Here is a 23159-nt window from a genome sequence, read left to right as displayed (position 1 = left end):
AGGTCAGATGCTTTTTCAAGCAGATTCTGATCAGGTCACTGCTTATGAGTCACCAAGGGGGGAATATTTACTTTCTGTCTGCAGGAGCACATCTCCTGCCTGAGGTTTACAGACTGGCTATCCATCTATCACCTGAAATGGGAGTTTTCTTTCTGTGCCATGAGCTGCCTGCCAAGACAAGTTCCCCTGCCTGGAACACCACCTGCCCTGAAACTACTATGGAAAGGTTTGGGTTTCCTGACCAATACCTTTTGCCACAGATACTGCTGATAAAGCCTTGAAGGCTTATGAAAGGGGGCCCAAAAGAAGCCTTCAGCCCCTAACTAGATCATCCACTGGGAGGAACTGGAAGACAGACTCAGCAACATATTTTCCTGGCTGGGTCTCCACCAACCTGTCATATTACCAGTCCCATCTCAACCTGACTCCTCATACCAATCCCAGATAACTCTCTCCCACCCTGCCTCTTGACTCCAAGGCTATGTCTCCATCACAGGCTGCACATCAAACCCCATCTTGTTCCCCACTGCAGCCCTGTACACCTTTGAGGTTTTTTTCATGTTTCCCTACAGCTATTCTCAAATCTAGATTGTCACATCCCTTTTTTTCTACCAGGCTGGCATTTCTGCTAATAACATGGGCAATTCCTAATTGAGTCAGGAAAGCTGAGAGTTAAGACACTCCATCCTCATCCCTCCCCCAATTTCTGAACATTGCAATTCAAACAGTAGTAATCTTTATAGATGCTGCTTTTAAAATGCAATACATATCTACAAAACACTTGTCAACCCAAGTCTTTCAGAGAACCACAACTTTGTTACACTTCAGCTGAATTTCCTGGAAATGGCAAAAGACATCAAGCAAACCCTTGATAAATTTGAAGTCTCTGCTCAACGCTTTGGAGATGCTGGAGCATCTCAGGTTTTCACACTACCTAGACTAAACTCGAATTGCTGCTGTCTCATTTAAACTTCTATTGAATGTTTGCATAGATCTTTTCTGGAGAGTTAATACGGACTTCCATCCATTTGGCAATTTACCAAAATTAAGCCCTCACATGAACATCCGCTCATTTCAAAATAAATTAGCTGTAAGACACCATCAGATCTGAAAAAATTGAATTCATCTATCTACAGGGAAAAAGATAAAATGGGAAAAGCAAAGGTATGCTTAATTGTGCCTAAAATGGTATGCTGCTTCATCTCAGGAAAACCAAGCTCAATGAAACCACAGAAGATTAAGGTTTAAAAAATTGTAGAGCTGTAGTAGGTTAAAAGCTGGACATCTTGCACTTCTTTATGTGTCTTTGCAAATGAATTTGAAATCTAAGGTACTTTTTCAGGAGGACCGAGCTCTTTGCAGCTTAGTACAGTACACTTAGAGTTGCAAATGTTTACTTTCTACTAGAAAGTCACAATTGTCAAGTTACACTGCTCTAAGGTGCACATCTGTCCATGCTATATAACTGTCAGAACAGTAGTTTATATTGGATAGAAAGCACTTGAGCACACAATGTGTGCAAAGGCCACAGGAGAATTTCCCGAGCTTTGCTCTCTGAGGATCCCCAATACTCCTTAGCAACCTTGTTGGAAGGACTGAAATCATAGCCTCTAGACAGCAGGTGTTAAGTGTCCCTGTATACTTGAAATGGCTGCTGGCTACAGCAATCACATATACATCTCCAGAAAAACATTTAGCAGAGCATCGTTAACCTAGGATATAGACAAACACATTAAAGTCAGACTGAGCAAAGCAAGAGGAATACTGACGAGCAGACTCCTGCAGTGGCCTTGTATCACTGTACAGAGTGCACAGCTTTAGAGGATGTTTTCATGACAATTTGAGAACAGGATTCCTATAAACCTCGTCTGGACTGAGGAGCATCAGAAAGGTGTGAAATGACAGTCTAGAGAGGCTGTGATCTGAGTGCTAGAGCAGTTTAGACTGTTAGAAGCCTTTATACGCATCAGGTTATATCATTGGACATACTACCCATAGTGAGCTATCTTGTTCTTTCCTGGTACTCCCTCAACTACTACATTGTTTTTCCTCTGATAAACTTCATCAAGTGGAGTTTGCAATTGTTCCACATGGAACAATTTCAGGACTGAAATGTCACATGGCAGCATAACAATAAACATTTTGCCTATCCCTTTAGCATTTAGGGCAAGACCATATTGAGTTCTGATGTTTCTCATTCTCTGCCATGCAGCTAAGGGAATAGAAGTCACCAGGTCTTTATTAACCACAGCTGACCTTTTATTTCCTGCTAGGTGCATTCAATTTCAGATAGCCTAGAGTATGGTTTTGAAAAGCTATTTTCCATCATGCTAAACTCATCTGAGAACTCCATTTTTACACATTCAATAAACTCAACAGTTTGCTTTTGAGTGTTGCATGAAAAACAGAGGTCATTCAGAAGGTTATAACTTTTTCAACAAAACAACTGTTGTGACACTTCTGAAAGAAGCAAAGGACAAACGCTTCTAAACACTGGCCAAAACATTGCAAACAGCATAAGCAAGAAATTCCACTTAAAAGAAAAAAAAAAAAAAAATCTAAATTCCACTGTACCTATTGCTATGATATTTCTCATTTAAACTTTATATTGAGAAATGTTTAACCTTGATTAACCCTAATTTAAACTTCATTTCAGTTACACATCTCTTGCAAGAGAAACCTGTCTCCATTTTATATGCTGCTTGTATTCATGATTGCTGGGGAGACCTGTATCTTCTTTCTCCAACCTATAGAATATTTTCACATCATTTACTTAAATTGTATTGGTAAGTCCACTTTTCATTTAACAGTCACTATTTTTATATACCTTTCAAACTTCTTCCAGTCAATATTTAGACTTTGGGTTCCGATATCCAGATATTATCCTATGTGTTTTAGATCTCAATCTGATATTTAGAATACATATTGCTTAAAATATAATTTCTTCCCCATCCACTCAATAACTATGATAGCCACACACTCCTTGTCTCGCATACTATTTGATTTTTTTTTCTTGTTCACATCCAAGAAGATTCCCATCTAGAGCATCTTGCTAGCTGCATATATGTCAGTACAATTTTGCCTTGGCCCATCAACTAGTTTAGTTCCTAAATCACTCAGCAATGATACATAATGGCTGCTCTTTAGGACCTCATCATGCAAGGTCAGCCATTCCGTTATCATTGGGAAGTTGCTCTGAATTTTAAAGTTCTGCTGAAATGCATGGTTACTCACACAGCCTCTACTGGTTCTGATGTTATTCATACAGCCAGTACAAACAGTGCTCAGGCAACTGTCCTGCTAATGACCTTCCCATCGACCCTCTGACACGAGTATCTCGAGAGCTAGGGGAGGCTGATTCTTAACTAACCTTGGCTGCCCGAGATAAGCAAACGTGTTACATGGTATCATTTCTACCATCTTACCATAGCTCTGTCTTCTCATGAGCTAGGCTGACTCTGAAAGCTACAGCCTCAGTTCGCATAAAACCTTTTAGTACACTTATTCCTAACAACAAGCAGTAATTTCTCGATTACTCTTCAATATCAGACTTTTCCTTTTTTTTTTTTTTTTTTTTTTTTAATAAGTAGTATATTTTACAGCCATCGTCCTATTCAACATTACTTTATAAAGCTGAACAAATTAAACTTTCTAACCGCAAAATTTCCGTGAGGGGTAAGGCAACAATAAATAAATTCTTATTATTACCAAGGGTAATCTTAGTTGAGGAGAGGAAGCGCTGCCCTCAGCAGAGAGGGCCAGCCAAGCCCACCCGTTGCAGCCCGGGGCGCGGAGCCCACCCGTACGGTTCCGCCGCCAATGCACCCCTGACCCGCCGGGCCCACCCCGGCCAGCGCCGCTTACCCGGGAGACGAACCGCCCCGGTGCCCCAAGCCCTGCTGACCCGAAGTCGGAAAGGAGCCGCCCGGGGCGTACCCCCCTGCACCCCTCTCCGCTTCCCAGCAGTTGCCGCGGACGGAGAGACGGACGCTTCCCCATTGCCCTCGCCGCCGCCCCCTGGCCCGTGGGGGAGCCTCTCCCGCAGCCAGCACCCGGCGGCAGGTCCCCGAGCCCCGGCCGCCTGGGCTGGGGGCTCTGCGGCCGCATGGGGATCACCCAGCCGCGGTCACCGGGGACCCCCTCACTCCGTACCTGTCTGGGGCGCCGCAGACAAGCGGGCGGGGTGTCTTCGGGTAGAGGGAGCCTCGTCCCCACTCAGCCCCGGCGCGGCAGCGGGCAGCCGGCTTTGTTACTACTCGGAAGAGCCGCGGATCAGCGCCGTCGCTATAGAAACTAGCTGCGTCTCGAAGCGACACCGGCGAGTGGCGGGAGGGAGGCGGGCGCCGGGAGGAGGTGTGGGGTGAGGAAGAAGCCGTTCATTCACGAATATCCCGGCCTCTTCCTCCTCCTGCAACCAGCCCCCGGCACCGCCCAACCCAACCCAGCCCGGCCCCGAGGGTGGGAATGCATCTCCCCGCCCGCATCTCACCTGCTTCTCCGGGCCGGGAAGCGGCGTCTCCACCCAGGGCACCTCCCGCCCCATCGCCGCCGCCTCCTTAGGAAGACTTCCCCCAAAACACACCCAAGGATACACTCACAGTCGCCTCCTCGCTCACCCACTCTGAGAGCGGACCCCAGGGCAGTGAGGACCCAAGGGAGCACCCAGATGATGAAATGGTGGGGGTTGACCTGAACCCTTATTCCTGGTCCCCTACCTTTGCAGACAGTTTGGCCCTGGTGCCTTGCCACAAAATAACCCACAAAGCCAAGACCGAACTTTTTAGCAACAGTGTTTCAATTTGTAGATGTCATTTAGCTCCACGTCCTCTGGTGGGTACGTGTTTTTGTGTGGGAACTTGCTGCTGGGACCTCTCCAGACAGCAGCTCCTGGTTGCTGAAGCGAGATCCAAGGCTGTGGTGGGCTCTTTACCACTGCACAGGCCCTAAGGGACATGGAGGAATATGGCCTGTTGTCCTGGGTATTGTGCAGGCAGCAAACGGGAAGGAAAAGGAGGGGAAAGCTGAGAATGGATCAGGGTAAAGCAGCTAGATGGGTGGGAGATACTATTGTGTCCTGATGTTTATGAGATTCAGGGTCTCCCTTGCATTATCCTGAGTCTGTGTGATGACATGTCTTCCTACAGCAAGACCCTATGGTGTGTCACAGACACCTATCTTCACATCCTGCTTGGCACAACTGGCAAAAGCTGAGGTAGTCCTTTCTTCTTTTCCTCCTCATCCACCAAAGGCTCAGTGATATTGATTTGTTGAATCTATTGTCTTCTAATTTCTCTCCCTGAAACACCCTTGTTCTCTCTCTCAGTAGTAGAAAAGTTGATAAAACGTCCTTTAAAGTGCAAGATTGATCTCTCCTTTTCTCCTTCCCTGGTTTATATTGATTAAATTGGCCTTCCACGTTTGCCAAACAGAAGAAACCCAACATGCAAGGCACAACTCTGAGGCTGCATTATCCATCTACTGCCACTGCTAAGCTACAGGGGATGACTATTAAGTATCAGCACTGCAAGTCACTGTGAGCTGACAAATCAGTGCCAAGAGCTGCTGGCACACTGCAGAAAACACTCTTTAGGAAAGGTTTGCCAAAGACAAGAAAGACCTCCCGCAGGAGCTCTTCACAAAACAACGTGGCTTTACAGCAGAACTGCTGGCAGACCGTAACACAGCCGAAAGACAATGACGGCACAAATGAGGGAGACAGAAGGTTGGTTATGAAAGACAGGGGTCACCACATATTTATCTATCTAATTTGCATGCTAATTACTAATTCTAGAGTTTAAAAAAAAAAAAAAAGATAAATCCACTCAGAGCATAGCAGAGCTGTATTATTTTTTTTTGTTTTACCTCATCGTGAATTTGAAGTAGAAAGAGTAACATTAGAGAAGTGCCACATGCTGGATAGGAGAAATAGGAGAAATTCTGCTCATTTTCCCTGTATATAAAAAATTCTTTAGTCCTTTTAATCAAATGGAGTAACAAGTTTCATAATAAATAGTGTTCTTTATAAAAATGGAAAGCTGGAAAGCAATTACTCTTTTGGAAGAGTAAAGATTCTTTTTAACTAAAAATGTATTTAGAAAGGAGAGAGTTTAGTGACAGAACTGTTGCTAAAAGGAATGGTAATTGTTTTGACAGCAAGAAACACAATGCTGTTGCTATGATGCGTTTTCATTTTTCTTCCAAAAGAATTTCTCCCAGGTGGAAGTGCAGGAAGGGCTAGAAAAATGATAGGAAAGACCGACTTACTATCTGGTCTTCACTAGTACAAAGAACCTGAGCACTTACATGATTTCATGTGTTCCTGAGGCTTTTAGTCTTCATTTCAGTTTTATACACAGACTTCTAAACAAGTTTCCCTCTCGAGACTGAATGTAAGGAATAGCATTTACAGAAGGCACAACTGAGAAAATTAGGTGCCATCTTATTATAAAAACCAGGCAGGCATAATGGGATATGTCTTAGCATTGTGCAGATATCTATGCCTTCTAGATTACTTTTCCTATCAAGATTGCAATGATATTTTACTGACAGAGATGAGCCATTTTTGTAGAGGGATATCACCTCTTTCTTTAGGACAGAGCCTTAGCCAGTTCACTGTTCTAGTGCTTGTACAGTGTTCTACTTTTCTTTTTTTTTTTTCTTCTTCTTCTTTTTAAACTCTGCTTGAGATGTATTTAATTTTAATTATCTTAATGTCATTAGAATCCTATCTTTCGGGACAGCATTTACAAAGTAGGGCACTAATAGCAAAGTGCCAAGTTGATGCTTAGGCTGTTTGCAGTCACAGTATTTCTATAGTTATGGTGAGGGGAATGAAACATAAACGATACTTAACTCTTGCATTGCAGTAACAAATCAGTGTTAAATCAGCATCACAGTCTGTAATATTTTAACACTAAGCTATCCTGCCTTTTTGTTTAGACATTTTTCTCCCAGTTTGGATTAAGGACAATACCTTTAAAATCTACAAGAGAAATGCCATCTGACAGCATTTTTTAGGGAACATATACTTCCTTGGGGAAGGGAAAAACAAAACAAAACAAAAACAAAAAAAACCAACAACAAACCAACAAACATTTTAAATGATATGTGCTGATACGACCATTACCAGCTTCTGACTCAGCGGTGACATGTGAGTCTTTCTCAGCATGGAGGATTTTTTCCAGTAACTTGGTGTACTGAAGAAGTTCACTGTGGAACATTGAACAAATGTTAACATTCGCATGGAGCAGAACAGCTTTTGATGGTGTCCCCTCTCTTTTGCCATTTGTCCTTGCTTCAAACACCATTCATCCCACCAAACGCTATTGGACTATTTGTTCCATGTAAGCAGAGCAAAGTATCCTTAGCACAGCACTGAAACATTAAATAAAGAATGCTTCGACTGAAGGAATGAAGCACATTCTTAGCACATCATACTAAAACAAAAAAGGGGTGTAAGTTGCGATAAAACTGAAGTAACAATGTTTAATACTAAAACTAGTTATCATTACTACTGTTATCGTTAGGATTGTGGTGCGGCCTCTGGGCTGCACCATGCCAGGCACTGTTTTCCCACAGAACAGTAATGTAGATAATTTCTGCTCTGAGGAGTTTACCTTAGAATTAAATGTTTTTCCTGAGGGTCTGGAATGCCGTTACTTACACGTTTAGGTAGTGATGACCACAGTGGGGCCTAATTTAATTGCAGCCTTTTAGATATGTGTAATATACATTTTAAATAATGTAATAATTGTAATAAGAAATCTGTCAGGAGACAGTGCAAAACCATTTTTCTGTGTCTATAGGCTAGCAGTGCTTTTGGAAATTAGAGACTTTGGAACCTGGAAAATGAGTTGAAATGATAATTGAAGGAAGCAAGAAAACATGAATATGCTAAAACAGGGGATGAACTCCTAGGTTCTGTCTTTGTAAAAGGAAAATATGCAAATATGCTTTCTCCAGGGCTAATTTTCAATTGCGTTTCCTCAGACATATCCTTTGTTTGTTTGTTTGTTTTTCACTTGGGCAGAAATGTGTGCTTTAAACCTTTGCTTGAGATTTCTGGATGTCCTGCAGAGATGAAACTACAGCACTACAAAAGGGACAGGAGTGCCCAACGGACACCGGCCCTCCCTGGCTCTGCCAGCTGCTTTTCACAGGCGCCTCTGGCTGGGTAGAGCCACCACAGCAGCGGCAGTGGCTGGAAGCAGTTTGTGTGGGTGAGGGACACAAAAAGCTTGTTAAGAGTGGCCAAAAAGGCCAGCAGCATCCTGGCTTGTATCAGAAATAGGGTGACCAGCAGGACTAGAAAAGTGATTGTGCCACTGTACTTGGCGCTGTTGAGGACACACCTTGAATCCTGTGTCCAGTTTTGGGCCCCTCACCTCAGGAAAGACATTGGGATGCTGGAGAGAGTTCAGAGAAGGGCAATGAAGCACAAGTCTGATGAGGAGCAGCTGAGGGAATTGGGGCTGTTCAGCCTGGAGATAAGGCTGAGGGGAGACCTGATTGCTGTCTACAACTACCTAAAGGGAGGCTGTAGCATGGAGGGCATTGGTTTCTTCTCCCAAGTAGCAAGTGATAGGATGAGAGGAAATGGCCTCAGGTTGCACCAGGGAAGGTTCAGATTGGATATTAGGAAAAACTTCTTCACAGAAAGGGTTGTGAAGCATTGGAACAGGCTGCCCAGGGAAGTTCTGGAGTCACCATCCCTGGAGGTGTTTAAAAGACATTTAGACGAGGTTCTTAGGAACATGTTTTAGTGCTAGAGTTAGGTTATGGTTGGATTTGATGATCTTGAGGGTCTCTTCCAACTGAAATTATGCTATGATTCTAGGGAAGGAGGGCTTGTGAGGGAGCACTATAGTTACCAGATCTGTGGTATCTGGGGTACACGCTTGTAACCCCACACTTTCTATTTCTATACCCTTTTTTTACCACGTTGGAGGGAGACTGACATAAGGACAATCAAGTATGTATAAATATATTCAGACTTACACCTGATTGTTAAACAAAATAATTACTAGAGGTTTATAGAGGCTCCTATCGAACTTATGGTGGGAGGGAAAGTATTGTTGAGCATTCAAAACTGTCAAAAATCAAATATTACTACTATTGGATTGACTTTCACCATGGCCAGGCTCATGTGGACCCTTCACTGTGTAGTGCCGTGCTAGGATGTCACAGCTACTCAAAACAAGGCAGTGAAGCAGCCTGCTGAGAAACAGGCACTATCTGAGTAGAAGCACAGTGCTACACCATTACAGACATGCTTGACTGTGTTTGTACTCACTGTGCGCAGCAGCGTAGATACAGCCCAAGTGTACACACAGACCTCCTGTGACAACGTGGCATCTCAAGGAAACACATGAGAAAAAAGCAGATGCTAAAAGTATTATTGAACTGGAAAGGTGTAAAATGATATGGCAGCATACAGAACGCACACCATTATTTAATTTTGCTTAATGTATAAAAGCCTCCAAGACAGAGAAGAGAAGCTTAACCTGAGTAGCTGAATAAACACCACAGTGGCCAAAGGGATAAATGCTAGGAAAGCATAATGCTGGATGGCGTATTTTGTGTTATTCACACAACCTACTGGGACTTTAATTGAGTGTTAATGCTTAGAAAAAAAGATCCCGGCATTACTGTGGAAAGCTCAGTGGAGAGCAGTCTTGAACAAAATGCTAGCGGGAAAGAAAAATCAGACTGGAAAGACTCTGATTCCCACAGATTGGTTATTTGCTACATCTAGAACACTTTGTACAGTTCTGGGAACCTGACTGCAAAATAGATACAGGTGATACAGAGAGCATCAGAGACAGGCAATGGAAATGACTAGAGGCTGAGAGGGAAAATTTTGTATCTGGATAAAGGGAAAAGATTAGCCCTGTTCAGTGATGGTGTGAAGCAACAACATGGTAGAGCTTTAAAAAATAATAAATGGCACAAAGAAGATAAATCCTGCATTTCTAGTAATCTTTTTTCTTTTTTTTCCCTCATCATTTAAGAACAAGAATTCACCCAGTGGAATTAAAAAGATACAAATTTGAAAGTGACGAAAGGAAATCTTAACTGTTAGAGTGAAAGCATTCACTGTTACATGAGATAAAATATAAAGAAAGGATTAGATTGTATAAAACATGTAAAGGGATTTAAACCTTTATGTTTCAATGCATAAGCCTGCCATTAAGCCAGAGGTGGGATAAGTGAGAGAGAAAAGAGCATTAACAGAAACTCCTCTTTGTGCAAAATACTGAATTCATTGAAACTTCTTCTGAAGCATCTACTGCTGGTGATTAGGAGAAGACATGACAACAGATTATATTGGTTCTTATCTGACACACAGATTCACTTCTTCATCCAGGAGAGATTAATGCTCCTGCCCTGGCCCTGGAACCAATTGGGCCTGAGTGAACATCCTCTCCAATTCCACAGCACTGGCTCTTTGTCCACAGATCACCAAGGGCGACATTTCTGAGAGACTGCAAAGCCTTCTGTTTAAACTCATTTGCAAATTTGGCCTTTTTTTTTTCTTGTTTTTTTTTTTTAATTATTATGATTACTTTTGGTCATAATAGATTAGATAAACCCATTATATATATACATTTTTCATATAGTGGGAATTCAGTACAACAGCCTAAATGTGCCTGGCAAAAAAGGTAGGGACCTCACACGTCTTGGGAAAGATAATAATGTGACAAGACCAAACTTATCCCTAAACATTCAGCCAACTGAAAACTACTTAAACCTCACACAGCTATTACTTATATATAAGCTTGAATCATACTTAAAGTTGATGGTGAATTATGATCCCAGTACTGCAGAGCTCTTCTACACCTCTTACCATCTTACTCTCTCATAAGCTGCATCATCCAAACAAGTCCTCAGTCTGAAGCTATCTGTTCAGTTCAATGGAATCACTGTTTTCTTATGCTATTTGTGTATTAAACCAACCTGAGATTGTTCAAGTAGATTGACCAACATGTACTACCCTTTAATAGACTCAAAATGCGTCCATCTTTTATTGCCTCACATAAAAAAAACTCAACTACTGGTTCACAGCTGGAGTCTGTGCAGTAATTTGGTACCAGCAGCGACTGTTTCTCTTTGCATTTCAGATCCACATCACGAAACATGATGGCACAGCTGAAGCAACTGCAGTAAAGTGTAACAATTGCAGTTCGGTAGACATTTGCCATCAACACTACCTGCATAATATTTTGTTCTACTTTTTTTATTTTAAAAAGGGTGAATTTCTGTCACATGTTCATGAACCTTCACCCCTTCAAACCCTTCCCACAAATAAGGAAAAAAATACCAATCTAATGGGAGCTCAGCTTTCCCTGAGATGTGATTCTGTGTCTATCAATGGCATGAAATTGGCAAAGTTCACATTATGTGCTAACATCTTAGTTTTCTTGAGGTATACTAATTTCTAGAGGAAATACATATTCTGTGTGATAGAAAGGAATTGGTAGGATAATGTCAATTACATTTTGAAGCCCTATCTCATCATAGTTTTCTGCTTCTTAAGGTTTAAAAAAATGAAACTGAGAAAATCAAACACTGCAGCTTTTAGGTTTAAAAAAATAAATCTGAGAAGCCAAAGACACTGTAGCTTTTCCTGTCCACTTCCTCTTTACTTTGAACTCACTCTTTTCTTGTTCATTGGTTAACTGCACATAGAAGAGCTAATGATGCATATAGTAAGAAGGCCACCGGAGGCAGAATAATGTTGAATAAATGTTCCTGCATCACTAAGATCCTTAAGCCCCAGTAGTAATTCCAGTACCTGAATCAATGATTTAACATTAATTAATGATTACTGTCCTAAAACATATGATTCGCATGTAATAAATTTAATTCTTATGTTAAATGTTGCTTGCCTTGTGGAAAAAAATCATTAAATTGTGTTATGGTACAAGTCAATTGGAGAACCAAAGTGAAAAGTGAACATAGAACAAAATTTCTAAATAGTTAGTAACTGCGGGATTTGAAGTCAATTTGAGGACAAGGGATGAGTTTCAGAAAGGTTGGCTTTGGTTAGGAAAAAAAATACAGTTTTGAAATATTATTTTGCAATGAAAGAAGTCAATTGGTACAGTCTACATTTAATTTGGAGTCTTCCTTTAGTCCACTTTTCATCATTTCAAGATTTACCTGGTAAGCACAAAAAATCTGTTTTTATTTGTATAATCAATAAAAATCTACTAAGGTTGGGTTAGATCTTCACTCTTCTACAGCTTGTGTAGAGAGTGTAGTATAGACCGACTGTAGAAAGGCTTTACTTTTCAACTCATCTGTGATAACTAGGGTTGTATTTAGAATTGTAAATCACAGTGGAGAATTGTAATATGGAAGGAAATATAGAGAAACTGTTTGAACAAGAATCACATGAAAACAGCCACACATCTCCTTCTGGAGCTTGTGCCTTTGCCACTGAGTGCTAATATATTCCATGATGGTGGTGCTCTGCCAAATAAAATTTGAGTAACCCTGGCAGAAAAGCAAGAGCCCCATAATAGAGAATAACTATTTCACCAAACAAAACTTACTTTGAAATGGATACAGCTCTTGAATATAAACAGGGAATAGAATGAATTATTTTAGATGGGCCAAAAATATGGAATCTACACTTGTGGGTTATATGGACATCTGGTTTTGTTTTGAATGTTGTTTTGTATTGCTTGGTGATTATCTGGGACTGCTGGTAGTACCATGGAGAATGACATTTCATATTGCACCCAAACAGTGACAAACTGTTTCATTTCAAACATGAGACAGTTTCATCTAGAAAATGAGATGCTTTCATCTGTAGAAAGTAATGTCTGACCCTATTCGAGAGAAAAAACAAAACCAACAAAAAACCCAACAACAAAAAATAGAATGTTCTGAATACTATTTTTATAATATGAAGCTTCCTCTTAAAACATAACGTGGGATCTAACATTTCTTATTTCAGTGGCCGATTGAGCAGACAAGGGTATTTTATACAACTTCATGTCACTTTAGCGTTAGGTGTGATGTGGTAGCTTTTGATTACTGGATTGATTCAGAAGTCTCTGGGAACATTTTAATCATCAGTGGGAAAAACTTCATTGGCATGGATGAAAACTAGGGTGGAGGAATGCCCAAAGGGTAACAAATGGTGATAAAGACCCCACAGAGTATTATACTGAAGAGTTAAATACATGATTTAGCAGGTATCAGTCCCTACAAATGCAATTCTCACTGCCTGTAGTCACATTGATTTTGTCGATGTCAATAATGGAGAAGACCATGGTGAGCTGCTACCATATGTCCAGCTGTATCTGGAAACCCACTGGTCTCTCAGCAAGCAACACATTTCCCGACATTTGTGGTAGGTTCAGCTAGCATTTGCAATGCATTTGCTAAACTCCTGTTGATCAAAGATCTTGCTGAAGGCAGAAAACCACTTTAATCTCAATGCATTGCTCAGCCCTATAGCTCTGCTGTATTAAAAACATTGACACCTTGAAAGAGAAAGAAAAGAGAAAGGGTTAAGAGGTAGGAGGAGAGACAAAAAATAGAAGGGGCACACAAAGCTTCTTGCATGGAGGAAATGTGGATTTCTAGTATGGAGTCCCACAGTGCAACACAGATCTGGCACAAAGGAGAAAGCGAAAACTACAGCTTAAGCAACTTGTGAAAGGATCAACAGAGGCATCAGTTTGGAGAGGGGAGAAAGAGAACAGAAATGGGTAGCAGCCTGAGGGGAGAAGCCTGACTGGGTGGAAAAACAGTGCAGAGGCACAAGCTAAAAATGGGGAATGTAGCATGAAAACACCATCTCTAAGGAGTGTGAGATGAACCTGCTCTGGCATGAGAGGGGGAGAATGAAACACCTTGTATGGGATGCAAAAAGGAAATTATGAGCATACAAGGCACATGAGGGAAATAAGGACTGTTGGCATCTGAAAGCAGAGGAGACACATGGGACCCCTGTGTGGAGACAAACAAATGTGAGAAGCCTTGTCTACCTCGTATGCCACAAGGAGAATGACTCCTGTAAACAGCCACAGTGGTTGTAATGAAAATGTCACTTTTTGCATTTAAGGGTTACAGCAGATTAGTATGGGATGGGTGTCATCGCAGCTGTACCCAATTAGCAAGACTCTCCTCAAGTTCTGCAGGAGACAAGTTGAGAAGGATCACAGGGCCTCTCCAAAATGAATCTTCAGTGCTGTTGCAGTCTCGTGCCTCAGTTCTTGGCATGGTGTCTATGTCTTTGATTAAGGGTCCACCATGATTTGCAGCACTCTTTTTACACAAATACACCTTTTTAACACAAGGAAGCTTGAAAAACAATATCTTATGACACGTATTTGGACAATATGTCATAGCTATAACGTATTTTTCCAGTAGTGCTTCCATCACTTTTGCCCCCCCTTTTTCAAAAATGTATAGTAAATCTACTGTTTAATTGAAAAGAAGAAAAACTAATAAAAATAAACATTACACAAAGTAGCTTGACACTTAAACAGTTAGTGAATTATATTTTTCATTTTTAAAGCACTCACATCACAGATAGGCTTATGTATTCCTAGCCATTGCTTAAATGCTGAATATATTAGCAGTGTGGTATTTTCCCAAATAAAAACAAAACAAACCATGACATCTTGTATTGCATCTGTATTATCTTCTATTATAGGAAAAACAGTATTTATCTGTGATTCCAAAATATTACATCTACTAACTGTTTTTGCATTTGATCAGTTTTCTGAAGACAATGAAGTCACCGGATGTATGGAAGGAAGTGAGCCTCTGTTTAAATGAAGAAGATTTTTAAACAAAGTAGGAATAAGTCCCAATTAACTTATACATATTTTTAAAAAATATCAGTCTACCAGGTTAATAGAGGGTTATAAGATATTGATTTAGAATACTGTAAATCTGGAAATCCAATTGATTATAATTTAAAGGGAAATTCCACACTTTGGCAGGAAAGTAATTGCTTGCAGGTGATACAGTTTTACGTTTTAAAGGACAATTCTTCTCTTTGCAAGAGGCTTAGAGAAGATTAATTGACAACATGCAGGTGAAGGGGCCAGTTATACAGAACAGCTGATTTAACCACAGGGTTTCACAGCCTTATCACTTTGACAGAGTAATAAAGAAGTTTATCATATGCTGTAGATGCCATCAGACCCTTTGGCCCTGCCACAAACATGATGTCATCACACTTCAAAGATTTTCTGTGGTTATTGTTGGTGTATAGTGTGGTTACAATGACAGTTCTTTTCTGCAACGTGTAATCAAAACTAGCATTTTTTCCTCTGTCTTCTCCTTATGCCTATGAACACATCAATAACAGATTTAAATATTTCAAGGGTCAATGGAGTTAACAGTAAAACTGACTTTTGAGAAAAATGTGGAAACACTGAAGTTCATCATACTTGTAAAAATTTTTATACCATGCAAGCATTTACTTATCTATTCCTAAGACCAGGAAGCTGGATACGTAGTGAAGAGGGAATGAAATAGGGCATGAGAAATCTCTTGGCAGATAAAACAGTGTTTTACACAGAAGATGTGGCAAGCATTTCATAGGTATCTGTGTGGCTATTTTTTTGACGAGGTGATGAAGTGGTATTTCAAGAGCATCACTGGTGAATACTACAGCACTGCAATTGTAACATACCCATCTGCGCAATTTTATGGGCATCATTACAAATCAGGATTATACACATGCTTCCTGAGATTGCCCGTCCAAGCAGGATAATCAGAAGACTTTGCTAATTTTCCTCTGCACACCTGCAGTATTATGCCTATAAAATGAAACATGCAGCATCTTATTCAAAAAAAGTGTTGAAAACCAGGTCCTCTATTATAATGAAAACTGACAGAATCTGGAAACGTTTCTAGCAATGTGCAGCTGGTGCAGCCAGCTGGAAAATTTTCTAGAAGCAGTACTGAAAACTCTATCGTCTTTTGCCTCTGTGTAAGCAGCATTAAACAGTCTGTGCCTGACCAGCCTCTTGGTAAGGCTACACAGTGTGTTGTTGCCACCTAGAGTCTATTCACCAAAATAGAAATTCTCAATGTCTCCTTTTCTCATCCCTTTAAAGGAAAAGAAAGCCTCCAACAATCCCAGACAGTCTCCCGTCCTGTCATTTAGCGTCAGTTTTTCCACTACAAAAAAAAAAAACCACCAAAGGTGGGTTTCCAACGAGTTAACTACTTCTACGTGAATTCCTGGAGAATGCAAGGCAGGCTGTAGCCTGCATTAGGGTCTGCAGAAGAACCACTTGCATCCATCAGTGATCTTGGTCTTTGGTGGTGGAAGCACAGCTCTGGCCTCTTCAACTAAATTAACTAACTCGGGAGCAGTGAGTGCGTGTGGTGCAGTGCCAAGGCTGAGCATTGGCTGCTGGATGCTTTGCTGGTGAGTAATATGGATCTAGGGCCCCCACCTCATCTCCCCCCTGTTTTTTTTTTTTTGTTGTTTTGAGTTACACAGAAATTTGGATACATGGCACACAGGGCTAGGAAGGAAATGTGGAAATGAAAACTGGTGAAAACGAAAATCCAAGTGAATATTCAACAACTGGTGTGAATTCACAACTCTTTTGTGTAGGTGGAGTATCTACTTCTACACTGGAGAATAAAACACTGACTTCTGTAACAAAATAAGTTTATCCACTCCTATATTTTTTTCACCAATTTTTAATAAAAAATTAGAAATTATTTATACTCAAATATCATCTTGGGGAATCCTAGAGAAACTACAACTAGTGGGAAGGAAGGAAGGAAGGAAGGAAGGAAGGAAGGAAGGAAGGAAGGAAGGAAGGAAGGAAGGAAGGAAGGAAGGAAGGAAGGAAGGAAGGAAGGAAGGAAGGAAGGAAGGAAGGAAGGAAGGAAGGAAGGAAGGAAGGAAGGAAGGAAGGAAGGAAGGAAGGAAGGAAGGAAGGAAGGAAGGAAGGAAGGAAGGAAGGAAGGAAGGATCTCAGTAATATTCTGAAGTGCAACTATTCCTAAAGGCAGAGAATAAAGGAGAGTAAAAGAGTTTAGAGATACTTTGGCCCTTTCATTGACTGCCTGTCCCCTCCCACCTCCTACCTCTACTAGATTAAGAACTCCAAACATGAGCTTTGTAATCTATAAGTTTTTGACCAGAAATTTCACGGAGTAACTGTGTCAAAGTCAAAACTTTAGAAAGGTAAAATATCAGGACAGAAAAATAATCAGGGTGAAGTGGTGGTTGAAAAAGTTAGGAAGTCATCTCAGGAGAAATTCAGATCTTCCAAATGCGTAGGAAAGATATTACAGATCTTTGTTCAGAAGCAGTACATGAAAGGAGAAAACCAAGGGCTTCTGAAAAATATCAGTTCCATCAATTTCATCAGGCTGAATGTTTTTTCAGAGTAGATTTAGAATTCTTCTAGAATAGGTTTCACTCCAGGATCACTTGTTTTTGACATTTATCATTCAGAGACATCAAGAATAATTTATAATATAAACATTCTGCTTTGACTGTCAGTAGGAAATGTATCAGTCTCCGTGGCATATGTAGCTATGTACTAAAATGCTTGTGGTATTTTTAAATTCATATAATTCTGCTTTTTTTTTTTCTGAGGGAAGTTGCCATTTTGGTTGGCCACATTAGACAGATAGGAGACAAATGCTCTGTTCTCTCCTGGAAACTTGGCCAGGCTTCCTATGACTTCTTATTCCTCACCTTCATTTAAGAAACTCACTCAAAGTGACCAGCTGACAGTTGCTCGGTCTTAGGATGACTAGCAATAAATACCCCTTACTGATAAAAAGTATTACTTTCTCTCTTCATCTTCTCCACCTCCCCAAATCTGCCCAGTCCCTTCCTGAGAATAAGCAAACTAGATTTTTAGCTTATGATGCAGTTTACAAAACAATCTGTAAGTAGAGATAATCACAAACAAATCACACATCCACAGTTTGTTCGGGTGGCTTTGACATTTTGAACACTCATGAAACATTGATTGCTCTTCTGCTTTTGAAATACACAGACTAAAATGTATTAATAATACCCAGACCTATTCAGAGCATGTCTTGCATTCAGCTGACTTAACTTTCACAGGAAGCTGGGAGGGGACACAGCCAGGACAGCTGATCCAAACTAGCCAATGGGATATTTGATACCATATGACAATCATACTCAGTATATAACCAAGGAAGCTGGCTCTAGGGGTTGCTGCTCAGGAGCAGGTTGGGCATCAGTTTTCCAGGTGGTTGGGCATCAGTTTTCCAGGTTGTTGAGCAATTACACTGTGTATTCCTTGCTTTGTAAATCCTTTTGTTGTTATTATTATTGTTGTTTATCTCTTCATTTGCTGTTCTATTAAACCATTTTTATCCCAACCCAGGAGTTTTACCTTTTTTTTTTTTTCCTGATTCAGCTCCCCATCCCACTGTAGGGGGTGGAGGAGTGAGGAAGTGGCTGTGTGGTGCTGGTTGCCTGCTGAGGATAAATCTCAACAGAGGGTGAGGAGGTAACATAATGAGCTTTTCAGTAATTACTTCTAGCCCTACATGGTGACAGATCACAGCTTTTATTTCACAAACATGTTTTTACTACACTGCTTAGGACCAGCATGGAGCCTTTCAAAGAGATGATTTTTCCCCTGACATAAATGGCAAAACTCTCTGAGTTAACCAGTCCTCATGTGGAAGAAACAGAGTGCTTGTCCTGGACATGAACACCATCATTTTAAAGCCAATGGCAGCAAGATTAGTCGAATTAGGTGCTTTAAAATAAGAGTACAGTGGCCCACAGATATGGCAAAGCCATTTCAGACATTATTCGTAAAGAAGTTTAAGTCTTGCAAGAAACATACTTCTCAGAAGGGCATAACTGTATGCATGGCTGGTAGTAGAAACCACTCAACTTGTAATTCTGCAGTGAAAGCTGCCAGACCATTTTATTAGAAGACCTGGAATTTTCCAAACTAAGTAATACCGTAGGTAGAAAACCAGATGCTTTCTTCTTCAGGCCACTAAAGTAAAAACTTTCAAAACATACATTTCAGCAGTTTGTGAAAGTTTAAATAAAAAAAAAAAAATCATTTCTTTACAGCCTGCTTTATAAACTTTCATTACCAAAATTGGGAAACCATGGAGCAGTTTGCTGCTGGCTGGCTTGCTGAGAAAGATTGACCTTTGGCTCAGGTATGCTCTCTAGGGTGTGTTTAATCTGCCACATAGGAAACATTCAAGCAGCATCTGTTCTTTTTTAAAAATACATGAACAAGTAAACCAAAGCTCAAATCAATCTAAAATGTAGATCACATTATATTTTAAGTAGTCCCAAGGAGAAATTACTCACAAATGTTTCTGTCTAAAGCTGAGAAACAAATAAGCAAAGCAATACAGCTTTTTAGCTGTAGAGAAGCTCAGAATCAGTAAGAGCAGCAACCTTGCTTCTTCAAATCTCAAGGTACAAGAAGGGCAGGGGTAACATGGAAAGTGGACAGAGTGAGAGGGGATCTAATTTGTAACATGTTGGAGGGAAGAAAGATGAAGACTGTAGCTTTGGAAGATCTGGAATGAAATGCACAAAGCAAAACCTTTAGTCTCTGAAGACTATTAATATTTATGCAAGCCCTCCTGCCAAGTCCTGACCATGCAATCACTCTTTCCCAGAGAAGACCATCAAGGCAGGAAGTCTAACCAATGGCCATTTCTTTTTGGGCTCCTTTAGCTTCTTGGGCTGTTAGTGAGTCAGGCTTGTGTAGAAATGAAACATAATCCTCATACTAGTAGCTATCTGCTAGGTGTTAAAAATCTATGTTGCTATAAACTTGAGTGCTTTCTTAATACAATAATGCTTTGTATTTGTCTCTGTCAACATCCATGCAACCATTTAGCTATTCCTAATAACTTTTGAATCCATTGGGCAATTTCAGCTAAGATTAATAGAGGAAGGGTTGTTTCAAAAATATTAAATTCCTACCAGTTTTGTGGAAATAAGCGGCTAAGGAGAGGAAAATAATGCACTAATGCTCCCCATGGAAGGGAAGAAGTAGAAGCTCACCCTTTATTAAATGGTTGATAATCTAGCTGATCAGGAGCCATTAGTCATGATTCTCATGGGACTACTTGCCATTTATTAGCAGCTCCTCCTGGCATGTGCAGGGAGTTCTGTAGTCAGAGCTAAACCAAATCTCCAGAAGCAGTGCAAAGCCAGTACCAAGTGCAAGGCTGGCATCTTTTTGGCTCCATAGTGGTAATTTGGATTGTGAGCACATGACCAAGGTAACAATAATGAATGTTGATAACAGTGGATTAAACTTAGTTTGGCAACTCATTTGCTAGAGTAGGTTTTCCTCTGTAGTTCCTTAATATGAGCAGAGATTATTAAAATTGTCAGTCTTGGTCAAGGACATTGTCAGGGCCCTGAGGGTACCACCAGCCCTGCCTGTCCCAGCCCCAACTGCCTTGGGTCTCCCCTCAACCTGTCCAGTGCCCAGGACCCCCGATACCAGCCCCCCATGACTCCATCGCAACCCTGATCAGAGCCCAGGATTCCATTTCAGTCCCCCAGGGCTGTGAAATCCTGTCCCAGTGATGCCATAGCAGTGCTGGTCTCCAGCTCCTCACAGCCCTGCCCTGTCTGGCCATGGGCCCATCCCCATGGAGGTGCTGGATGCCCAGGGCTGGAGCTGCCTCTGACCAGGTCAGGGCAGTGGGATGGGCCCTGCCTGCCAGGCCCTGCCCTGCTACCCTGGGATTTCTCCCTGGCCCTTGCTGCACCCTGATAACCATGCTATCAAACCACCTGTGCTCTTCTCTGAACCATGTCAAGTGGTTACATCTCACCTGTGCTATTCAGTCTGGCCCTCAGCTCACTAGAGGAAAGACAACAGATCAAAAGAACAAATTTACAGGGCTTCTGTAAATCTTCTCCAATGTCTTCTGCAAGATAGGGCAACAAAGGAATTTGTGAAAAGCAGAGAAAAGGAGGTCTGAAGAGATGCAAATCATCTAAAATGGTATCAAGGCTCTCCTGGTGCTCTTTTGGCAACTCCTGGTGCTTGTCAGGTTAGGCTGTGATGGCTCAGGAGGTTTCTGATTTCAACTGGTCACCTATTCAGCTTGACCTGATAGGGATCCAGAAGGAGATCCCTTGGCCACCACAGTCCACATCTTAGTGAACTGAATCAGCCACATTAACCTCAGGTTATGTCCATATATCAGTTTGGTGCTTACGGTGTGGGCACACTGCTATTTCTGACAAGTCGGTGATGGGGCAATTACCCATTGCCATGGTTGGGGAACTTGGACAAGTAGCTTCTTAAAACCACCTCAGTATGAACACCCAGAGCTTGTGAGTCAGGGCCCTCAGGACATAGGTCAGTTTAGTATCTTCAGATATTTATCACTCCTTCCTCTTTTAAAAGGCCAACAAGTTGTCTCTGCTCACTCTGATGTCTAGTTCCATTACACTTTGAAGAGCTATATTTGTCACAGCTCTAGCGAAAACTTTCTATTTTTCATTTCTCCATTTCGCATTGCTCATCCTCCCACCACACGTCACCTGTTTCCTAGCCTCCCCCTCAAGAACAGTGGTTCCCCTTTCCATCTCTTATGTTCATCAGCGTGGTTACTAAAGGTTTTGCTGACAATAGCTCATGTGCAGAGCCCTGACCTGAAAGAAAGAGGGAGGCTGTGGAAGCTGAGGTCTCAGTATCCCAGTGTTTTGAAGAAAGTGGTTCCCAGAGACTTTATGGGAACTAAGCTAAGTGTGCTCCCTTGCCTGTTTGTCCTGGTGCCTCATGTCCAGACAGGCTGGGCTCCATCCCATGAAAATGTTGTTCCACTGGTGACTACATACCTGATGCTTCACAGTCCTTGCTGGGTGTTGCTGCTCTCTATTTTGCTGTAGCCTCCTGGGTCTTGTCTTCCACGAATGTCACACTGTCAGGTGGTAGGTCTTTGCTTTGAAAGCTAAGGAGAATGAAGCACCAACTGTCAGTATATAGAAGAAATGTAAGTCAAAAGACTGAACACACTTAAACCCCAACTGTGTTTTTAGTATGAGGTCTGTTGTTCCCACTTCAAGTCCCCATTCCTGACTTTTATGGAATAACTCTATTTAGGGCAGCTGAACTGCAACATTTGTAAAATGGCCTTTCAGTCCAAAAACCCGGAGATCCAAAGCACACCTGAGGGCAAAGCTGTATAACAGTATATAGTTGGCAATGGCCATTTCTTTCAGCATCTCGTGCACTATGCTTCTTGTTCTCTCTTTCCCCTCTCTGGATGTGAGTGACAAGGAGTAAGAGAAAAACCAAAGCCTTACCATGGGATCACAGCAGGTCTAAGCAGGCAGTGCTGGGGAGTGCCTGGAGCCTGGAGCCAGAGGGGGAATTTGCCTGTCTCCTTGTTTTAAGTGTCAGAATGGCTCCTCCTTCAGGGATGTGTCCCTGGACTTGGGGTTAGGGCCCACCAGACCCCTCCTAATCATAAGCAAACTAAAGCAGCAGCTGGCTATATAAGTAGTGAGTGGCAAGGAGTCGGTTTTCTCCATTGAGCCCTATAAATCATTATCTACTCAATTCATAGGTAACTATGCATATCCAGTGCAATTAGTACAACATCCTAGTCCTTGAGGCCATGACACCTAGATGGAAAGGTTTCAGGGTAACAGACAGATGCACTGACAGTCACTTTAGGATTATCACTGAATAGTTCTACCTCCAGGCTTATATAGTTCCCATGTTGCTGAGGTGAGTGAAGGCTTTGTGGCTGGAAATCTTACCCTGGGGAGGGTAGAAATGATCTCACAGCTTGAGGCCACTGACACTTTTGCACTGAGAATCCTCTCCAGATCTCAGTTTTCAGGAAGACTCAGTGTTAGAGGAACACTGATGTTCTGTCAGGCATACATCCATGCTGTTTTGTGATACCAGAAAGAACTGCATGGTTCCCATAGTACAGTGAAGAAAAAAAAATAGACGCTTCTTTATGAATGGTAAAAATATAACAAACAAAATGGGGAAGCAAAAATGCCTGGCTTTAAACAGGGATAGACTTATAATACGTGCATCAGATGCTTGAGGGGGAGAAGGTAATTGATCAGATGCCTGATCAGAGTACAAAGGATAAAAAAAAAGACAGAGGAGGCAATAGCAGTAGAGAAGTGGTAACATATTAGAGAA

At 41.5% G+C, this 23159-nt stretch overlaps 1 protein-coding gene across 2 annotated transcripts in view; it reads right to left on the bottom strand.

The window, feature by feature from the left end:
* Positions 1-22462, bottom strand: part of RNF182 (ring finger protein 182) — a 56149-nt gene extending 33687 nt beyond the window's left edge. The window contains exons 1-2 of one of the 2 annotated variants that reach the window (XM_071804600.1): positions 22301-22462; positions 21833-21945 (exon numbers count right to left, since the gene is read on the bottom strand). The gene's annotated coding sequence lies outside the window, so the exon portion shown is untranslated. Of the gene's footprint in view, positions 1-4152; positions 4404-21832; positions 21946-22300 lie in introns of those variants that run through there. The other variant, XM_065831865.2, reaches the window with a different exon arrangement.
* Between the last annotated feature and the right edge of the window lie 697 nt (positions 22463-23159).

This window comes from Patagioenas fasciata, chromosome 2, assembly GCF_037038585.1.
Source record: "Patagioenas fasciata isolate bPatFas1 chromosome 2, bPatFas1.hap1, whole genome shotgun sequence".
NCBI lineage: Eukaryota > Metazoa > Chordata > Aves > Columbiformes > Columbidae > Patagioenas > Patagioenas fasciata.
The sequence above is the reverse complement of the archived record's forward strand: the minus strand, read 5'-3'. Positions and strand labels throughout refer to the sequence as shown.